The 17525-nt window shown below is 40.2% G+C and overlaps 1 long non-coding RNA gene across 14 annotated transcripts in view; it reads right to left on the bottom strand.

Moving 5' to 3' along the window:
* Positions 1-17525, bottom strand: part of LOC116243418 (uncharacterized) — a 326478-nt gene that overhangs the window by 72155 nt on the left and 236798 nt on the right. For 13 of the 14 annotated variants that reach the window (XR_016469845.1, XR_016469847.1, XR_016469839.1 and 10 more), the window contains one exon: positions 7392-7556. This is a non-coding gene — a long non-coding RNA (uncharacterized LOC116243418). Of the gene's footprint in view, positions 1-1052; positions 1154-7391; positions 7557-17525 lie in introns of all 14 variants that reach the window. The other variant, XR_016469840.1, reaches the window with a different exon arrangement.

Genomic DNA, 17525 nt, shown 5'->3' with positions numbered 1-17525 from the left:
TGGTTCAGGGAGCTGATGGGGTGATATGAAGCCTTTTACTCCAGGTTGCATCTCGAGCTGGAAGTGACAGAAAGTTAATACTGTAAGAATGCCATTTGGTGGCTGCTCTGCGATAAGGGGAGCCTAGCTTAATGTGTCAGCACCTTCACAAATGCATTACCAGTGGCTGGAGAGGCAGCTGGATACCATACTGCACCAGTTGTTTTCCTCTAAATCCTAAAGCGGTGATTTCTATCTCACCAAGTAATGCTGTTTCCTCCCAAATGACAATCATCCCTTGCTCTCTTGACTGTCTGGGCATTACAGTGATGTCTAATATGACAAATTAATATCAGGATGATAATGCATTTCAATTTCCTAGTGAAATGTAATGACTTACAAAAAGTGCTGCCTGCTTCATGTGACCCACCAGCTCTCTGATCCACTGCCTGTGTAGCAGGAATGTTTTGGGACTGCTGGCTGGGGGCCTGAGTACAAGAAGTGAAGCTCTACTGACATACCTGCACTCAGCTCCTGGACTTCCATGCTTAACTAAAGCACTGAACTTCTTGCTTTTCCCTCTTCAGAATATTCTACTTGCACCCAACTTGTCTAGAAAAAAACCTTGTGAGGCATACGGGTTCATTCCCAGCCGATTAGTCGCTCTCCATGGGCTCAATGGAGTTTCTAAGGGAATGGAGCCTTGAAATGGTGCTGCTTTCACCTCGCACACAGCAGGTTATTCAGTAAGGACCCACTCTGGCTCTGGCTCTCTTCACCTGAAACTGTAATCCTTCAGTAGGTCAGCTGTCTTTTAAAAGGTGCTTTTGAACCTGACGTGGATTTTGGATGAAGGTTTAGATCTACTCCTTATCCAGAGGTGTGCATTGACTGTCATTACAGATAAGAAAAAATCAGTTCTCGGCTCTCCCAGTGACCTCTTGAGACATCTGGATGAGTCATGTATGGCCAATGAGGTGGAAAGATGATACAGTAATTATGATTTTATATATCAAACGTTTACAAAAAATTGTCAACATTTAAAACAAAAGAGAAAATTAAAGTAATCCCACCTCTCTGTGCCTCAGGTCCCTATCTATAATACATTTTCCTCCATCAAGGCAGACTGAAGCAAAGCCCAATCCTTCATGTGCATTTCTATGTCATCAAAATCCTGTGGGGAACCAGAGGCGATTGAGGTCTTTAGTAATATGACATAAATACCAACTCAGTTTCAAAACATTATTTGCTCATTGAAACATCATTTCCAGTGCTGTGCTGTTCATAAAGGCACAGGTAAACAGAAAGCAACTCCTGCATACTGTACGAGCTTTTGTAACTCCATCCTACACATCTAATTGATCAGCTATGCCAAAAAGAACAAAAGTCTTTCTATAGCTATCGTTATTGTATTACAGGTTATGCAGATAAAGTTACAGCTACAGCCAGACACATTTTTTCCAAATAAACTTTTTTTCACTGAGAAATACACATAACGATCGCAACCTTTTGTGAATCAATCCTGAGTTGTTGTTTTTTAATGAAGAGTATGATACCTTTTATTCTAAATTTAATTGCAGTCAATTAGAAACATCTAGGAAGTTTGAAATGAATTTTAATGAAATATGAAATATTTTTTCAGCATTGTAGTTCACCAACATTTTGGATAAGATTTCACAGCAGACCTTTGCTATTGCATACACAGCTGAAATGAACGAGTTACCTGCCTGTCAACACTACTCACCCTTCTGCCTCCTGTACAGTCATCCTTTCAGGCAGCAGCTGTAATGCCTTTTAAATGTACCTTTAAAGTCATTTGATTAATGTCACTGCCAAAGTCATTGATTAAATTAAAAAAAAACCCAACACAGTATTCTCATTGCTCATTACATACTGGTAGTTCATTTATAAAAAGAATAGGAATCAAAAGCAAATTTTTGCCTGATTCTGAGCTTTCCCAGACATTTGGACACAGCTTCTGGTCAGTGTCCCACAGTGAAGGAAGAAAGGAGAAACACATGAGGGCAGCGACCACCATGTGGGCCAAATCCCAGTCACTGATGCCAAGGAAGTTCCAGCACTGACTTGTGTAGCAACAAGAGCTAGAAGCTTTGGAAGATCAGAGACATTTATGGAGTTGACAATAAAGATGCTAATTCTCCTTAATCCTCTAAGTCCCATGTTATGTGCAGTATGCTATTAAGTAAATTCTTCAGTAACTACAAAAAATCACTCTCCAAAACTTCTGAAATCCTCTTGACACTGACTACACTTTCCTTCCTCACTGTCTAGGTTTATAGCAGTTGTAAACTCTCCCAAAAGGACAATTCTCAGGAGCGCACAGCAAGCATACAAACTTGCCCATAGTTTAGGCTGGATATTTTGATTGCTGGGTTAGTTTTTTGGCACATCTGACAATTCACTTGGAGACTAGAGTTCACTGTGATTTTGTATGTGGTTTTCCAGGGCTTTTCCTAATCCCTTTCTGTTACCATCGTCTGCCTCAGTTTGCCTCACTGTAAAATGGACACGTCACAACCTTTCCAACAAGATAACCTGAAGCTTCATTTGTTTGCAGAGCAATTTGAAATGACTGATTCATAGCTGTGCTAAGTGCAATGCATTATTAATACACTAATTAGATAAAAATAACAACTAAGAAAGGAATTGTGTGGATTCTGATAAAAGGCAACTGGGAACAAGAAAAGAACCTTGCCCATTACTGGAGCACATAGCTCCATAGGCAAATTAAAACAAGGACTGTGTCCTCAGAGTTTTGGGCAATCCAGGCTACATAATTGATTTGAGAAGAGCTACTCCAGGCTACTGTGTAATTACAGAAATATTTGCTCTTCTGGTTCCCACTCTCCTTGTCATGTTCTACCTCATTGCCCTTTACTCTAAAGCCTTTGTTGATGAGGGGACGGAAGCAGTAAGGACAAATAAAGCAATTAGCAGGTAGAGGGAATGCTACCAGTGTTAAAGGATAACACACAGCCTTTACTGGGACATTTACTGAGTAGCAGTCTAGAGCCTGCAGGACAGAAGAAAAAACAGATAATCCAGAAAAACAAACAAAGTTTCAAAAGACCCTTTCTCATTTGTATGTTGTATTTGAGAAGTCCTGGAGCTGGAAAATATTTTTAGATTGTCTGTATCCAAAATATGATGATTTTACTTTAAATAACTAACTACAATTTTAACGAGTTTACCTTCCAACTTTTTTTTTTTTTTTTTTTTAATTTATAATCCAGAATCTCATCATTGGAGTGCTCTTCTCTTGTTTCAAGTGTTCACTGGCAGTAAGCAAACAGTAATTTCTGAAGGGCTAAGACTCTTTGTAAGTTGCTGCAAAGCCAGCCAGGAGAGGGAGCCAAGGTCTTGAACAAACCTTTCTTCCTGGCTCTCTGACACCCTGGGAAGGAAGCTGAGCCATTTTGGCCAGGGCTCCACTGTGAACACAGGGCTTGTGTCAACACATTGCAGAGGAAGGGATGAAAGTGACCGGGAGACAAAATAGCACATGGTGTCCCCATACATCAAATGCTGGATGACTGGTGGTGAAAGAGGGGGTAGAAGGAAGACAGACAAATGAGGACTAGTGAAAATGAAAGATACTGTAGTTTCTTACTTTCAGTACTTCCACTGCTCTTCAGGAGAGTATTTTAAGAGATCGTTATCATCTATAGACTCTGGTTCTTTTCATTAATTGCTACTGCATGAACTGGACACAAAGGTAAGAAACAAAATTACAAATTTGGATGCTGCAGAGTGTGGTAAAATGAGATTACTGTAGTTCTAAACTTGGATCAGGATTGCAGTGGCAGGCCTGGAAATGCTTGGGAGTGCCACTGCTCATCCAAAGACACCCTGGTGCAGGGTGGAGTTTAAGCACTGATCTCCAGAAAAGAGTCCAGGCTACTCTTCATGTTCATAGCATGCCAGCCCCAAGCACCAGGTGGAGGCATGCCTGAACATTTAGCAGGCATGAGCCTCGGTGCAGATGTGACCTGAGGAGTGCTGAGGAATTTGTGGAAGTAAATGTTCTCTACTCTCCATATATTCAGTAAAAAAGAAAAATAATGGCAGTAATGCTAAGGTTTACCTCATTCCTCCTTGTGAACAATGTAAAAGTAGCCTCCTGATATAAAAATAAATCTTATTTTTTTTCTTTTTTTCACTGCTGAAATTCAGCATTGCTGTTAGTAGATAGCAAGAATACTTAAGTCCATAGGTGCTGTGAATGAGTATGATAGATGGCTGAATCACTGTCACTCCTGATTAGAAGCTTGTATTTTACCAGAGCTTGGCTGGAGAGTAAAAGTAAATGACCACACATAATTATCTAAGATAAATGAGAAAGTGAAGAAACCACAGAGCACATGAAGGGAGAAACAATGTCTTAAATTTTTTAGTGGAGAAGCATTAGTGAGTAAGAAGACATTTGGGACCATTTGTCATCTTTTTTCTATCTGAAAATCTGGAAGATTTTTTGATTTAAATTTAATGTTATTATTTTTTTCAATTTTGTAGTTTCCAATATTAAATTTTTTTTCTAAAAATAATCTCTGTTCCTTTTCCTTTAGTAGGAAGAAAAAAACCCATTCAGACTAGACAATGGAGTGAGCAGCTACCAGAAAACTTGAAAAAAGCCCTCTCTGATAAATAATATGAAAACTATATTTCAAAATAAAACAAAATGCTTAATTTTTACTGCTTAGTCTTGAAACTGCGTGGGTTTTTCTGAATATTGTTTTCTTTCAATATTTTCATCATATTTTTGTTACCTCTTGCAATCATTTCTTCGTAGAGCCAAATAAAATAGCTCATTCTTACCGACTTCATTTTATCTATATTGCGTAGTAATAAGTAATGCCTTCCCTGAAAACAACAGCTACAAAGCATGCAATAACACTATTTGATAGAGAAGATTCTCAGCTATAAAACACTACTGTTCAGCTTAGTTATGACCATTAGCTATACATTTTCACCAGCAATGAACAAAGGCCTGCATGCTGCACTCACAACAATCTGCACCAGTGGAGGTGACCCACTGTTGCCAGTGCCACTGCTGAAACACACCACCCACCATCTCTGTGTGCTCTCATCTACTGTGTTATCTCTATAAACTTTCAGTAAGTGTCGATGAATGTCAACAGGCGCCATTTTTTCCGCATGGAGTAATTCAGTGACACACGTTTGCTTCATACTAAGTTCCATGTCAAACACCATTTTGTCAGACTTCCCCTCTGCTGCCATCTGTCACATGGTAACAAGATGTAACGGGATATTGGTGGGAAGGCTCAACCCTTACTGCCAAAGCACCAACACCTGCCTCTGACTTCGTGGGTCAACAAAGTAAAATAGGAGGCGTTACTTTCAGAGCAACCTTCCTCACTGTGCAGGTGAGAGCTTCTCAGAAGTGCATCCAAAATAAACTGAAGATGAACAGTGATGAACTGAATTGAAAAGAAAAATAATTATTTGCTTATTCATACCTTAAAGATCAAAGTATTTGGATCAAAGACAAACATACTACACTTCAGTTTCCAAACTATTTTCTTTTCATAGTGTTTCTTCAGGCACTTCAGCCAAGCTATGCTAAGGTGAGTCTCTCCAGATTCCTATAATGGGGAATTAGGGATTGGCTTTGAGATGTTCCAGAAAAACAGCCCCAAAGACAGATACCCTGAATCAATGGAGAAACTACTCACAACTCTTTTTCCATGGAGCTCAGGGGAGGCAACATAATAGACTTGCTTCAAGTTAGACCTTAGGATGTTTTTTCTTCCTGTGGTCTTTGCAGAGCAAGATCATCCTCAAGAAACAAGGACATCAAATTGCAAAAGAGAAAATAGAGGGCACAGAGGGACGCAGCCCTGCATGGAAATGGCTGGCTGGAGGTCTGACCCTGACCTCCAGAGTTCCAGCCTGGTGCTGTTGCACTAAACCACACTGTGCTGTAGTGGAAGGAAACCTATGTCTTGCCATGATTGCTTTGCACACCTACACCAAAAATTGATGTTCCCGAGTTTTCAAGCATGGCTGTGTGCTGCAGAACTCCATCAATTATTGTTTCCAATGAGTGGGAATAAAAGGCAGTTCTTGCTACGTGAGTGACCACAATGCATATGCTGTCAGCAGCTGCATATTACAGCATCAGAAGCATTAGCATGAATCTTCACAGCTACCCTGTATATCTTGATTAAAGTCAATGGGAGTTTCAAATCTGTTATTAAATGTTCAATTACACTGTGCAAGCAACAACAGAAACAAATTGATAAGAATATGGTAGAAGACAATAGTTTGAGCAAAGGACACCACTAAAATGTGTTCATGAAGAGAGCCTGGAGTGATTGAATAATGAACAAATTTGCAAAAAATCGAAGTCTGTTTGCAGGTGAATAACAAACAGAGGAAAGGGCAGAATTGGTTCAATGAATTATGCATTATGAATCTCTTAACAAGCGCTGATATCTATAAAGATAATGATTCCAATGTAAATAACAAGCTTTTAATATTTATGCAGCATTAATAATCTGGAGAGTCTGAAACGATAGGTAAAAACGAAAATGTCTCCTCAGTGTTTTTCAGTAGAAAACAGATTTATCACAGTATCACAAAAGCAAACCAGCCAGGTTTGACACACCTTTACTCCATAGGGACCCAGCCTGCCCTAATGCTGTGCTCTGAACAGAACGAACGCCTCTAACTTACAGCCATGCCATGAAGGGAAAATCAGTGCCTGCTGAACTCCCTAGATATTACAGAGCACTCAGACAGTGACAAAACTGGAGATTTCACTTTTCTCTTTGCTTTGAGATAAGGATCTCTGTACCGACTTAGTGCAATCAGAGGAGCGAGGAGAGAAAGGAAATGAAAAGCCCCTTCCCCTCCCCTATGTGCACATAGTGTGTGTGGGAAACAAGAGAGAGAGGCTATAGAAAGCCCTGTGCAATCACAGCTGGGTTGTTAATTGCTTCTCCCTGTGCACAGAGTCATACCTTGTTGCTCCTCTGCAATAAGGAATGGCCACCCAGCCCAGCAAGCTCAGGGTAAGGGCAAAAAGGTTTTCATATTCACCTGCGCTATATTTGTATCACCAAAATGCCCGTGTTATCACAGGCACAACACTATCTTGGCTCACATGGATGACAGCAGTACTGAAAGTCAGGGAGTGATTGTATGTCTGAGAAAGGATTGGGTTTCTCAAGCCCCTTTTTGTTAAATCTAGGTTATAGGAAGAGAAAAAAAGTTGGTTCACAGGAGCAAATTGAACCAAACACTCTGCCATGTACCCGGCCACTGATCACAGCAACTGAAAGCCCAGCTGCTAGGAAAACCAAACTTTCCCATCAAATCTGTCTCATTTGTAGCTTGCACACTGATTCCTTGGGAGTTTTCACAGGTACCTTTGGGAGACAAGGTTGCTGTCTCCATTTTCCTTCTGTGTGGTCATGGATTCCAGCAAAAGCTTCTTCCTCGGAGGTCTGATCTGGTACAGTTCCCTGGCTCTTTTACTTCAGGCGCAAAGCTGGCACGCACCAAGTGTGACACTGTATTGAATTGCACAGAGCCTGCAAAATATTTTAAAAAATAATAATTAACTTGACCTCCAGGATATTAATATAGTGACAGCAGCCCCTGCAAGATATAAAACTGGCACCAACTTTAAGGGCTTCCATTAGGGCTGTAAGTTTTTAGTCCCACTAAAGGCCATTTCATCTGAACATGTGGAAATAAAAACAAACAATAATAGGACTTACAAAGCATTCAATGCATATTTGTCCATAAACACGTTGTATAAATAAAAGCTCTTTCTTAAAAAAAAAAAAAAAAAGTGGCAAACGAATCAATGTGTATTCTATTATGGAATAATAATATCCCATACCACATGTGCTGCTCAAGCAAATCACTTTAGCTGTTATAATAGTATTTTCCATTTGGTGGTACAGCTTATATTTTGATCTGTTGATTAAGGACCTGCCCCCGAGGAAGTCAATGACAAGAGTTCCCCAGGCTTAAAAAGAGAAGGAAAATGTGTAAATGATTTGGCCACAAATAAGGAAACAAACGTATTTTTTTTTCCTTTCTCCTGGCGTGATGACTACAAAGCCGGCTGAAGACAGTGGAAAGACTTGCTCTTTGCTTCAGCAGCTTTCGGTCTGGCCCTGAGCGTGTTTGTGTGAGATAAATTCTGGCACTATTGGCAACCCCACCTCATACCTCCCACTGTGAATATGTCATCTTTCTCTGTGCTCATGCTTGCAAAAGCTTTATCTCTTTTGAAATACTGCCCAGAATCAAGCTATGTTTACTTAAGTAATAGAGAGATTCACTTATACGCAATAATTTCTTCAATGGCGAGGCTGTCTCTCCTCAGTTATACTTTGGACTTTGTTCCTCTTTAGCTTCTATTTTCCTAACTTGACGATTTTATCCAGGTTTGACAACGGGGCTAGATTTTATTTATTTATTTATTTTTGAAGTTACACACCTGGAATTAGCTTTCTCTGCCAAGAATTGCAGTGCACCTGGAAGTACTAAATCATTTTTATCTGTTTTTTTGGTGGCTTTGCACAATGCAATTGCATCTCTTTAAATCCTACTTAACTTCTACAAAAGTAAATGGCAGCTCTAGATGTAGCACTTTATGAGCATGTAGCTATCATGTGAGCTATGCCCTGCGTGCCTGCCTTCACCAGCCCCAGCAGCAGTGAGCTCAGAGCTGCCTCTCGGGGTTTCTTTCCTCTGCAATGGCTCTGCTTACCTACATAACATATGGAAATGTGAGCATACACTTAGAGCAGATTGTTTGCTATGTTTACACCAGTTCTAACACTAATCCCCATTAATGTTTGATATTGCTCCCAAAGAGTTTAAATAGATGTCAGGCCCCGGATCCATTGCATGCACGTTAGGCATCGTATATGCTTCAGATAGAAAGATACCAAAACACTACAGGGTGCCCTTTTTTTACATCACATTTACTGACTGGATTAACCACATCAAGTGTATGCAAAGCCCTGCTGCTTTCGTGATTTGTCATCACATTTAAGTGTCCTGTTTTCAAGGAGAATATAAAACAGTTTCACATCAACACAGGAGTCCAACTTCTTGCTCTTACACTCGGGTTTTTTTTTTTCCGTATATCAAACAAGTCTGAAGGTGCAAAGTAAAACAACACCTAGAGGCATTCCTACAAACATAAAACTTGTATGTAAATCTCTGTAAAGGTTGCCCAGTTCCATAGGACCTTGATCTTAGCTGGAGCCTTTCTGAAGCTGTGTCACACGAGCAATAGCAGCAACATGAAGCTACACACATGACTAGCACAAATGGGCAACAGTTTCTGTGAGAGCACTCTGGGATGGCACGGAGTGAAGAGTTAAAATTAGATACTGAGACACTTGCAATCGGACCAAGTTAATCTTCTCTTTTAGGACACCAGCAATTAATTCTCACTGTAGCCAACTGCAGAGAAAGTAAACTAAAGCTGTAGACACAAACATATCTATTAAAATTAGCAGTTTTTTTAGTGAGAAAAATAATTGGACTTCACAAGTTAATACCTTTTGTGACTGGTGACAATTTTATGTTAAAGGACTAAGCTGTATCTCCACTTTTTCTAAGCTCATTATATCCTTTAAGTAGTTCAAATTTCCAGATAGCCAGCAGCAGAACCAGGTAAGCAGGCAAAATTAGTATGGCTGGGAAAAATTGTATCTGTCACACAGGTCTGGTTCCCACACACTCTTGTTACATCATTACTTAGTCTGTTAACTAGGAAGCCAATTAGGCCAGAGAGCTACTGTCAGGTGACCAAAACACGAAAATGCACAAGAAATCCTACCCGAAAGATGGGATTTCAGCAGAGGCCCTCAGATAGCTGACTCCTCTTCTGCTGCACTGCAATTTTCGTATTTCATTTCACCCTTGCTTTCAGGCTGAGCTCTGAGGTCCTACAGATTGATGGTTAAGGCAGCCTTGTTTCTCTCCCCTAACAGGTGCACAGAGAAAACTGTTCCCAGCACCAAAAATTACACTAAATTATGTGATAATTTCTCTCATTTAGCCGGGGAAATTTCCTTCTCCTTCACGGCTTTTAATTTACAGTGTGAGAACAAGGCAGTAGCTACAGAACAGAACACTGAGCGGAATTCTCTGTGGGTAGCAGTTTGTTCACCCTAAAGCAAAGCAGTGTGTGAGAGCAGGGCGCAGCTAAAGTTTCAGGGCACGAACTACTTCAACAACTATTATTTGTTTTCTACAAATGTTGAAGGCATTCCTCCATGCACAGAGGAAGCAACACAAAGGTGGCTGTGCTCAGCCTTGGGAGAAAAGCGTGCATGGGTGGAGGATGCCAGTACGGGGCATCATCAGGACAGATGAAAGCCGGCTTCCTGCAAAGCACGCGTGAGAAGGGAGTATGCGTATATACATATGTGAAACTAAACACACCTAATTCTATACTATATCATTGATCTAGCTGTAGTATTGTTGCACACATGCTTATACGGCTGTAATAGAATTTTAGATGCACATATAGGCACGCACACATATTATATATAAATATAAATATATAGGTATTGCATGCTATAAATGATACAGATACTTCCTAGCTTGCATGTCTGTTCCTGATCCTGGCATCACCATAAGAGGTGTGACTCAGTCACCCCAGTGACTTGCTAACTGCTTGCTCATATGTACAGAAAACCTGCAGCACCTCTATTACCTTTGCTTCAGGCCAAGAGCATTGATAAGCCTTAGTTATTTCTCTATACTCTTGTTCAGATCTATTTTCTCTTAGGACAGTGAGAACTGGGGAAAACACCCTTCTAAAGCCTCAAGAAAAGGGTATATGTACAAGGGAAGGGCAGTGAGAACATGGGGGTCCTCGCCCGTTTCAGGATCAGGCTCAGAAACCATCCCTACTCCCATCTGATCGCCAGTATGTTACTATTGATTTAAAGCCCTTTTTCCCATTGTGGATCCCTTCATTTCTATTTGTCTTTCTTCTTCACTGCATTTGGTAAATGATCGCCAGAGGAAGAAAACTAATCAGAAATACTTTCCTTCCTGATGATTTTGTCGAGCAGATGATTCGATCACTGTGTAGAGAAAAGCAAACCAGTCTGTGCCGGCCGGCTGCCAGCCCAGGGAACCAGGCTCCCGCATGTTTTCCAGCACAAGCACTTCATTATTAATTCATGCTCCAGGTCCTCTGTACATGCTGTTACTAATATTAGGTTTCAACAGAGTAATGAGCAACAGTAACAGACTGACTATCTTAATATATTTTAAATAATGTTTGAAATACTAAATTTGAGTTTGGATTTTTAATTGGGGCGTGGGCAGGGTATTGACAATCTTCCTACTGTTTTGCAGCCAGCAAGCAAAGAAGATAGGGATTGTTCTGATCAGAATACTGAAAGCCAGTCTGATTTAGGGGATGGATCTGAAATACAACACCAAACTGGAAGTTTGGCACTGGCTTCTCTAGCCAGACTTTGACCCAGCCCTATATGACAAGGGGACTTTTGATACGGGACTGTAGGAAGAGTAAACAGTTGTCAGATCAGAACTCACGGATGCTTTTCGTAACATATAAAACACATGAGCTGCCCAGGGACTGTTCAACTCTCAAGAATGACGCTTTCATTAATTAAAGGGGATATGGGATAGTAGAGCACAGAGGAAAGGGGTTGTTGTGGTATAAATCCATACCATAATGATATATACAGTAGAGGAAAAAAAAAAAAAAAAAAGGCAGGCAAGCTGAGGGTCTGAAAATCCTACAGGGCTTCAAAGTCCTTATTACTGCTGTGCTTCAGACAGGAGCATAGGTCAGCATCCCTTCCTTAGTTGGATATACATATATTAAAGGACTCATTTAAAATTTGAGCTGGGGAAAGGGCCAGTGCCATTTTTCTGTAAGCGTGCTGTGCACATTTCTGAATGCACTCTCTTTGAGAGGGAGTTTGCAATGAAGATTTGCCTGTTCTGGAACTCACTCCTCCTACTTGGTCTGTTGGAGCCTGAATACATTGACCCATGGGGCACATTGCAAAGCCTAACTATTTTCCCAGGATTTTTCTGAATGAATGACTTGAGTAGGTAGAGAGAAGAACGTTTCATTTGTACAGTATGTGGAGGGTTTTAATTAATAATGTTCCCATTTGAATGGCTATTGTATTCTTAAGAGTGCTTTGTACATTTGCCTAGAGCATCAGATATCTGCAGGGTTGTTTTTTTTTTGTTTGTTTGTTTTTCCCAATTAAAAACTAAAATATCCCACAACAATGTAATATTGCTGCAGTGTGGCTCCAAATTTCTTTCTATGATAACTGTATCCAGTGTCTAGTACTGTGGCCCTTGACCTGGCCTATGGCTTCTTGATGCCAGCACCTAGCCTGCACCATTGAAAAGAGGCAGGTGTCAAGGAGGTGAAGCTTCATATCAGCTGGAGAGTTTGATACTTCTGATCATCATTATGGTGTTAAGCACATTTGACACGCAGTCAGTGACAGTAGATATGTGCCTAGGGACTTCATGGAGCTTTTACCCCAAATTTTCAAAATTTGCTATGAAGAGATTTATTTAGCTATCTCATTCAGCTGCTGGTCTGTGGGCCAAATCTGACTCATGGAAATGCCTCTCTGTGGTCCAGTTCTCTCCTATGATGGCAATTGTATTATAGTATGTGCTTCTGAAGCAAGTACATCCTTTGATGCCTGGTCACCACGCCTGCTCTGGATATGTCCATGCAGAAGTAGTCACCATCTCCCCTGCATTTATGTGTGCATGGAGCAGTCACAGAGTAGATAGCATCATCCTGTCAGCACATCTATGAGGGTCATTTTTTTGTGTGATTTTCGTTTTGCTGATTATTGCTTATGCTTTTTAAAATTTACATCTGGATCAATGACAGATATGTTGAGAAGACTGACAAGGGTGTTACCAGCAAACTGGAATACTATTGCACAACTTCCATTGTATTTAAGATGTTTTCTTGATGAAAAGAATTGTTGTGCAAATACAAGTAACCAACAGGCTTTTATCCTTTCTGTTTTCATTTTCTTTTTGTTTAACTGCTATTCCTGTGATTTACAGGAGAAAACCACTACCCTTCCTTAAAGCTTTAAAAAACCCTTCTGTCACCTCTGCTTTTTCCTACCTTTCCATGGAGTAGGCTGCCAAAACTGATTTTTGATTAGTTACTGCAATGTGCAGACCCTCTCTACATTGCCATGTGATCTTCTGTGCTGTGATCAGGCAAGCAAGGGGCAAAAGAGCAGGTGAATTCCAATCTGTCTCCAGAATTTTGATACAGACCATCTGCGAGAAACACTGAGGACAACCACTGAACACCCTATAAGAATCTCACACTTCAATCAGGCATTGTTCAAGCTTCCTTATGTAGCTCTGTCAATGCACCACAACTCTGACTATTGTATTCTTCAATCTCAGTCTCCCCCAAGAAGGACAACAGGAGTTGTACCAAACTGTGAGGAGAGCTCAAATTTGCACAAATTCTGCCACTGCATGAGAAAGCATACAGGTCAATCACAAGGAGGGGGCTGGATTTAGCTTTAAGCTAGGCTAAAAGTTTGCTTTCCAGAAGACAAGGGCTGATTAAATGCATTATACACTAACTGGTCATTTGCAGATACAACAACCAGCATCTCATTCTGTTTCTATGATTTTAGTTACACAGTGCAAGGATTATTATTGTATTATTGATTTCTTTTTGCAATTAGATATTTGAACTCAAAGACCAGGAGGTGTGATGGGTAACTCTTGCTCTTCACTGACTATGTTAGGGTGATGAAATCTAGAAGACAACGTAGGGAATAACAAAAGGAATTGCTGAGTCTACAGCACGCAGATAATGCCATATAGATTCCCTTCTGAAATACACTAGATGGCTAGTGATAATCCATCAGAGACAAATACCTGACTCCCAACACTAGAATAATACAAGTGATAATGATGGGGAATGTTTACAATGATTCACTGCAGGTGTTTATCACAATCAAATGGAGATTGTTATTCTCCAAACAAGTTGGTTTGTCGTTGTAGTGCTCTCAGTTCCTCAGTACCCATGGATATATACCATATGATAGCAACTGTGGCTTGAAATGCTCATTTCCATCTCACCAGGCTGTGAGGTGGCTAGATCTCTATCATACTGCAATGAACTGCACAAACACTGCTTCCAGATTCAGCTGCTGCAAAATATTTTACATGAGTTTGAACAAAGAGGTTCCAGCTGGTCCAGGCTGAAGCAACATGTTTGCTTCCTTCTCCCTTTCATCTCTAAGCTCATTCATGCTGAGAGCGGATATAATTGCTCTCTATAAATACATTCAGGTTAGGCACTAAAGCGAGAGAAAAGATACTTAAGCAAATGGACAAAGATGACACAAGGACAAATGATCACTAATGAGCAATGAATAAATTGAACACAAATTAAAGTTTCTGATCACTGGAAAACTGAAGTTTGGAAACAGCCTCCCATTAAAAACTAGGAAGAAAAAAAAGAACAGAATTTTCACATGGAGTTTAATAAATATACAGACTATAAGATATGGTTGCTTCCAACAGCAGAGGAATGTATTTGGTAATCTAGGAGATCATTCATGTTCCAATGGAAACAATGAACACAGAATCCAAATCACTGCATGGAGTTTATCTGTTGTATTTTTACTGCAGGCACTTTGCAGTCTGATGTTTGTACTTTCAACTAAAGGTGCTTGCCTCTCAGGTTCTTACTGATCAAGTTTTAGATCCAGCACCTAATTCTTCTCCTTTCTGATTTGCCAATTATCTGCCACTTAAAAACAATCAACCTGATGTCACCTTTCCTCAGTTTTGGTGACTATGAAGGACCTCCTTCATCTGCACTTTGCCCCAGTTGTCGAGCCCCATCAATTCTGCTCTATTCTTTTTCCTGTGACTCCTTACACCTGAGCACCAAAGTATCTCTGTGCAGATATTGCAGTCATCATTCTGTTCTGCAGTACCTCTGTTGGTCATCATTCTCTGCAACAAAGAACTATATCTTGCCTAGCATGGTTAAATATGAAGTACAATAAATCACCTGGAGACCTTCCAAGTGACTTCCTTTCTGCTTGCTATGGGCAATATGGCCACTGTCTCAGGGGCGGGCTACCAAACTAAAGACTCAAAGTCACCAGTTCACCTGCAACTGGCCATGGAAACAAGAACCTACCTTCAGCCAGAGCCACATATGGCACATTTTTATTTCAGTCCTAGCCTAGCTTCATTGCATTCTCTGTTGAAAATGTTACGCCACTCATCTGTGTTCTACAGAACCTGGCTTTCTGAATTTGAGGCCTCCCAGTCTACTCTGGAGCTTGCTGTAGGATAAGGTCTAGAAGGCAGCTCTGTCTCAAAGTTCTGCCCAAACCAGAATCATGTCATACATCCACTGTACAAACCCTTTAATAGTAACATTTTTCTTGCTTCCCATATGGCATCAGAAAGAAGTGGAAAACCTGTTACATATGACTGCATATTGGTCTTTGTAATACTTTCCCCTGTATACCAAAAGCACGTTAGTGCCGTAATATCTCGCTCAAAGGCATGAGACAACCAGGAGAGAGGTTTGCCAGTCTGCCAGCGGGCTTCAGAGACTCCTTCTGAGCTCTTTTCCTTCCCCAAGATAGCCCTTAGGTAAATGCTTGCAGGAAATTCATACACTTGTGAGATGGTGGAGTTGCTGCTTCACAAGCCCTAACAAATGTAAACACTTCTGTTTCAGCACATCTGCCATTGCAATGCCTACAGCTTTTCCAGAACCAAAGGATTAACTTTATTGTGCATTTGCTCGGCAGATCTGGTAACACAATATTGTACTTCTAAGCAGACAGATTACTCACAAGTTTCTGGATGCTACATCTTTAGAAACTCACTCTACTTAAAGATAAGTGTTGAATCTGGTAATCCCAGAGACATCCAACTGATGTAAAAACCAGTTATACCAAGGGCCAGCTGGATGCTATTTTTCCTCAGGTTATTTGGATATTCCAAAAGTAATGGTTTTATTATTATTTTTTGCACCTTAATATTAAACAGATGCAGCTTGTTTCTCAAGACTGCTGTGAGCCATTTTTTCTTTAGATTTATAAAATAAAACAATAAAGGATGTGTGGAGCTAGAGTTTTGTTTAGTACTGCTTTACTGTAAGAGTGAAACATATCAATATAGATAATTACATTTTTAAAAAACAATATACATATTAAATGACATTTTATACCTGTAGAGAGAACCTCCCTCATTCAACAAGTTTACTTTTAGAAAACAGGAGCAATGCCACAGACATTATTTTATTTTTCCTAAGTGTTAGGCTCAAATCTAGAAAAAATATTCATGTGTGTTTTTGTGTGCAGCTATACATTACAGAAGGAGACATCATCAGAGGCAGAATGCAAACAGGTTCTGCACTTGTGTGGGCTAAGCCTATCAGACACACTTTACTAAGACACTTACAGAAGCATTTGACTGGAAAGTGAGGTGCCACCTTAATTTCTGCCTTACTTTTCAGGACAGACATTGTCCTGCCTCAGTCTAGAGACTAATCATGAGAAGTGCTGAGTTCTCCCAGTTGCCAGCTGAACTGCTGCAGCTGAGAGCTCTGCACTGCTACACATTGGCCCTGCTGCCTAGTGCTAGCAAAGCCTTAGGAGACTAAAAATAAACAAGCATTTGTGTTGGAGGAAGCAAAACATGATTGACAACCCTCAGAGAATTCTGCCTGCTAATCAGTTATGAAGCTTCTGCCATAGCCTTGGTCTCCACATCCAATTGACCTCTTCTGTGGAGTGTTTTGCTCTTTCACCTAAGGACAACTCAAGCCTTCAAGTGACTTTTTTCCCCCTAAACTGCATACAGTATATGGCTGATTTCATTGCATTTTATAGACATGAGACGGTCTCATTGCAAAACTGTGGTCATAAACTGTTTCCCTGAAGAAGATGCACAATAAGCATGTCCACTCGGCTGAATGCATTCCTTTGCTTACAAGCAAGGGAGAGTGGCCAAACTGATGAGCTATTTAAGTGTTTTGTGAATAGGTATCCTTGAAATGTGAAATATTTAATTACAGGAGTATTGTTATGGTTGCTGACTATTAATTTCACTCTGCCTCCAGTTACTTTATTTTATTAGAATGTGAGGATTTCTTCTGAGATTATAAGGCATCTTGCATTATAAAACCTTAGGTTCAGATGATAATTTTTTTTAACCATTCATTTTGTATGGGCTGATAATTACTATGCTGAGTTCCCATTTAAAAGCAAAACTATTATTATTGTTGTGAAAATTCAAACGTAAAGATTTCTGACAGCACTGAGTGAATGGGAAAAGCACAGTTTCCAAACTATAAAAACACATTTTGACCTTAGTTCTCACAATAATGCAGCCAACACAGATCCATTCCATCTTAGCATAGAGATAATCTTAATGAAGGAATTATAACTTGGTCATACTGTGGAGGAAGCTAGTTTTATTTGTCTGAGTTC

This window comes from Phasianus colchicus, chromosome 10 (genome assembly GCF_987193195.1).
Source record: "Phasianus colchicus chromosome 10, bPhaCol1.hap1.1, whole genome shotgun sequence".
Taxonomy (NCBI): domain Eukaryota; kingdom Metazoa; phylum Chordata; class Aves; order Galliformes; family Phasianidae; genus Phasianus; species Phasianus colchicus.
This window is presented reverse-complemented; position numbering and strand designations above follow the sequence as displayed.